A 5,622-nucleotide genomic window follows, 5' to 3' on the forward strand; every position below is an offset into this window, starting at 1 on the left:
GTTGTTAGTTGTAGTATAATTTATTTTAAAATTAAAATACATTTGGGAAATAATAAAATTATCTTTTAAAATTAGCATTATCTTTTAAAAGGTCATACAGATCAAGCCTGTTGATCTCCTGTACTATGGTTATTTCATATGTACCAGCTAATTAAAACAAATCACCTAATTCAATGGTTTATATCCCTCTTAAATGAGAAATTGCTACCTTGCTTATTCCCTGTATTCGTCCCAGCGTCCCAGCAGATAGCCAGTAAGTGCTTCATTGCTACCCCATATTTTAAAAATATTTATGGTGTAAAGTAGAGGGTGTAATCTATAGTGCTAAGTGAAAATCATATAAAAACCCATTACCACTACAGTTTTCTCAAGTCTGTGTTGCCTCAGAAGTTTGCATCTTAATTGTTGTAAATTTTGTACAGTTTGAAAAACGTGTTGATCGTCTTGTTTCATGAGCGCTATTTATTATTGCCATGTGTCTTTGAAAAAGATGTAAAAGAGAGCACTGAATTTATTCATTTATGCCTTCTGTGTAATGGTATGAACCGTGTACAGTCAAATCTATATGAGGAAAATAAAGCTGAAATGTCTTTGGGTTACCCTCGGGTGCTTTTGTCTTTAATACACCAGGCCTGCGGTGATGAATGTGAGGCTTAAGATTTTCAGCTGAACTTTGTTTTCAATATATCAAAAGAAAAATATCTGCTGTAGGTGTTTTTATTATTTTGCCTTATCTAAACGCTCTTAGAGCGAGTTAACCCGCAAATTCATTTACCCATTGAGAGCATTTACCACACACTTAGGCCTCTATTCAATTGTGGAGATCCATTTAGTACCACCAACAGACAGTGGTCAGTCAGTTAACAGTGATTGATGCTGCTTTCCTCCCTCGCCCGAGGGTGGGGGGTGACAAGAAAGATGCATGAAGAGAGAAAAGAAAAAAAGAGGAGAGAGAGAAAACAAGTGGAGAAACAGATGCCAGACTGACTGTTTCTCTGATCCTCTCAGTGCTGAAGAGACACGGCAGCAGATTGCAGCGCTGCACTGTCAAATCTATCCTTAATCCCTGTGCTGTTAACTAATTGTAGAGTGCTTTGTGAAATATTGGCAAATATGCTTTGTGGTCAGGGAATGTGGCCCATATGCAGGGAGTTAGCTTGTATGTCAATATGTCAGGCTGGTAAATAGACCACATGCAGGTCTGTAGCCAGGATTTCCAGCCACTCAGCTCATAAAAAAAACTAACATGACCAAATGTCAAAGCGGATGAAAACTGGTTGTCATTAAACATGTCACATGTTTGTAATTCTGAGGTGAGAACACTAAATCTTTTTCAGTTGTTTTTGTTGATTTTTTAAAAATCAGAATTAGCTTCCCAAGGTGCTCATAAGGACGACCCTAACATGGTGATGTTGGCAGGAAATCCTCACCAGCTTTGTTGTCATGCTAACATGCTAATTAGCACTGAACACAAGCGACAGCAGAGGCTGATGGGAATTTGTTCTGTTATTTGTTTATAGGGTCATAAACTCAAGTGCTAGTCTAACAGAAAGTCTGATCTGACTGTGGCGTTCAGGGATCACCAGTGTAATTACCATCTATCCCCAGGAGGCCGTGAGTGTGTGAATGCATCCAACATTCGCCGAGCTATTTCTTAACCAAGGTGGTCAGGTGGTCAGACTGACGCTGCCATCCCTAACATGGTCATATCTGAATGTCTCCCTACTAATAAAGGCATAAAACACCCTGAAAATAATAATAAAAAAATACACCTCCCCAACATGAGCAGGAGTTTCCAATGTTTTTGTAGAATTTAACCTCCTGAACGTGTTTTTCAGATCTATAGATTCTCTCTGAGGACGTGACCCCACCGTCCTTAACGATGGCTCCGGCCCTGACCGAAGCTGTTCACATGTTGGTACGGCTCCTGGCTGATGCTTTGCTAAAATCTCTCAGGTTTCAGTGGATTTATTCCCAGTAACTATGGTGTTGGCTAAGTCTGTATAGAATTATAATGAAATTACACCACAGTGTACATCTGTATCAAACTCATTTGTATGCAGCAACGTGCAGCATTTGTCTGAGAGCGGGCCAACCTAACCCAAACTTAAGTGTTATTGATTCCTTTGTGTTTTAGCTATTCCTGTTGCATTATAAAAACAAAAAGCAAAGAGTCAGCCTGGTTGGAGTTAGCACGTTTGCATAAAACGCTACAAATTGAACTGATTTTTATTTAAGCATTGATTGGCTGGACTACGGGCATTAATGGATAGGCTCTAATAGTAGTGCCTTACAAAGATAAAGAGCCACACAGACAGTTAGGATAATTTACACGCCACTTACAGCACTAGTATACAAATAAATCTGTGGAAACTCCACCACTGTTGCTTTTGCGAAGATGACAAACACAAGCACAAATGCTATTATCATCGATCGCAAGGCTTTTATTACAAACTTCCTGAAGGAAACTGTTTTTTTTTGTTTGAAGCTAAAGGGAATAAATTAACATGCAAAATAGATAGGATTTGTGTTGGCCTGAAAGTCAATCTTGCAGCATCAAGACAGGGCATTTTTCTCCCCAAATGACTCCACGCTGCCTGCAGTGAACAATGATCCGCAGGATGACGGAGTGAGTCTCAAAGAGGAGCTGGAGTCAAACAGAGGCCTCTCAATGACATCCTCAAGGTTGAGAGCTCAGTGCTGTTTTAATGTGAAACTGGGCCTTTTCCACTCAATAATCATCCTGCTACAGAGATCAGACAGATGACAGGTAAGAGGGGGAGTGTGTGTGTGTGTGTGTGTGTGTGTGTGTCGGGGCTTCATGAACCTGAAGGAACCATGACAAGAACTGTACTGAACCCCAGTCTCCATTGTAGTTCTCTCATGGTCCGGATGTGTATCTGAAGTTCAACAGCTGTGGTAGTGCTGGTGAATAGCAGAAACGCTTGTTCATAGCCATAAACTATAAAAAGCATTAATGTCTCTCACACACACACACACACACACAGGTGAATGAGCCTCTGTGATATTGGTGGGCAGCGTTTCAGTAGCAGAGGGATTTCTGCTTACTGTTGGGTTCCCAGCCATGCTGTTCAATGTGTGTGTGTGTGTGTGTGTGTGTGTGCTGCAGCGTAAAGAGAAGATGAAGGAGGTGGAGAAGTGTGTGTGTGTGTGTGTGTGTGTGTGTGTGTTTGGGGGGTGGATAGGGGGTGGCTGCATTAAGAGCTGGCCAAAGCAACGACACGGCATGGCTTTTATAGCAGAGAGAGAGGACCAGTGTGAGGGCCAATGGTGAGAGAAAGACAAAGAGAAGAGTGATGAGAGTGGTAAAGAGGAGAGATGGAGGAAAGATTACTGGAGGAATTGTTTGAGAGGTGCACACACATCTACAAATACCTCACAGGTGTTGGCCAGGATCCACACAGACTGAAAACTGCTTTAAAATGCTCTCAGTCCTTTTGCTTGAGTTTTAGCATGAACACGTTTTGTTAGGTAACAGTGAAAATGAAAACAGTAAGTGATAAAACATGTATCTGTCTGCTAATTAGATCATTATGCATCAACTTCGGTACTTGATTTACTAAATGGTTCCCCAAGACACTGCAACATGCTTCAGACTGAGAACACATGCAGATCCTTAAATACCTATGTAACAGGAAGCTGATGGGTGCTGTGATTTTAAATTTGCACGGCTGTAGCTCAGGTGGAAAATGGGTTGGCCATCAATACATTTTTTTCTCTCTGCAGACATTTTGGCTTGTGATAGCAGGAAAAGCACAGATATAATGAGGAACATTAAAAAATGGCTGCATTCCATGTAGTTTCAGGGTCCTGCTCTTATGTGGTGTATAAACCCTTGCTAAAGTGCCTTTAGTTGAGATGTAGTATTGCTTATAGGGCCACTGTAAACAGCTGCTGGCAAGTAAAAAGCCTCACCAAAATTTCTTCCCAAAATAAAGTGCCCTAAAAGTAGAAAGTTGCATAATATTGCAGCACTCAAGCAAAGTACTGGTTCCTCAAGACTGTACTTTGGTTTACTACTTTAGTAAATGTAGTTTATTACTTTTCACCTATGAGAAATGCATAAATATTTAGAATGGCTGTACGATACTGGGGCCTGGGGGGTGTGTGAGTCTGCGGTTTGGAGAGGGAGGAAGCTGCAGTGTCAAAAGTGAAGAGCTCAGAGGAAAATTGAAGCCCCATAATGGAAGCATAATGGGCTTAGTGTCAGAGTCTTGCAGACGAGTCGGGGGGGAAGTACGACTGCCGTCACCCTCTCTTACCTCAAGCCAGTATTACGGGGTTTAGGAAGCAAAAAGGAGACAACACCGGGCCCCAAACAGGCTTTAGTGATACACCAACAGCCTAATGGCTGGATGTGGGTGGAATTCATAACAGTGAGATGGTCGCTGGTTGTCTCTTTGTGGGATCGTAGCACATCATGTCTCAGACTCATGTTGAATACTCAAAAGGCTTCCTCTCGACTCACGCAGGACTCCTCCTCAAAATTCATAAGGAGAGATGCTGAAGATTTCATTGGGCCAGGCTCTGCGGCTCAAGATTTTAAAAGCGAATGTTTATACTTTTGAGGGACAGAATCCCCAGCCCTCCTTTCCCACCGTGAACCGTGATGGAGAGAAGGACGGGACAGATGCAAACACAGACATCGCATGGAGAGATTTCAACTCACCTCATGTGAAGCACAGCTCACTTGCATCTCAATTCACTACCAACACTGTACAACAGCTGTGAAGACAAAAATTGAATTTGAAGTAGTGCCTCCGGTGATGACTGCCAATGCTGGGTACACCATCTACTGCTGTCACAGACCTGTGACTGACTGACAGAGTGCAACCAGACACGCTGAGACTGTAATCTAACGCCTTGTGTCAGGGCGGACTTCCAGTTATGTCAAAAGCTGGCAGGCATAGAGCGAGGTGTCAGAAAAGAACGGAGCTTTAACAGTCATGCAGAACATGTATCTTCATGGAGCTGTAGTTAAGAAGCAGGGTCCAGACTTAGTGTATTCTCATCAGGTAGAGTGCACGTGTGTGCACAGGACATGTGCTGATGAGACGGTCTCAAAGACAAGTGAGGTGGATTTGGACTTCGATCGTGTTTCGAAACATCCAGATGTTTCCAGCATGACATAATAATGCAGAGGCACTTTGTGGTGAGGCATGCATATATGCAGAGACACACGTATGAGTTCTTGTAGGTATGAAAGGCCCCAGTGGACTCTAACGTCAGTGTTTATTTGTAAAGGTGGATTACACTTAATTAGCCTATTGAGTCTTTGTTCTGCTGGGATATTTTGCCATTATACCACCTCTGCTTGTAAGCAGTGATTCACCTCATGTGTTAGGTTTTTTTGTTTTTACTCACACCTGACAGAGCTTATGATAAATCAGTATGTCCAAACTGTATTTACTGTAAAATAAATATCAGAATACTCCGTTTTCACTGCGTTTTGTTTTGGCGGCTGATGGAAATAAACTTGAGTAAGTTGATTTAATCCGGGTGGATAATGTGGAGCTCAGGTTTATTTTGGTGAGATGGGAGTTACCACTGCACCAGTATATACACACACATTCATTTACATCATGACAGAAGTCAACAACA

This window comes from Mastacembelus armatus, chromosome 4 (genome assembly GCF_900324485.2).
Source record: "Mastacembelus armatus chromosome 4, fMasArm1.2, whole genome shotgun sequence".
NCBI lineage: Eukaryota > Metazoa > Chordata > Actinopteri > Synbranchiformes > Mastacembelidae > Mastacembelus > Mastacembelus armatus.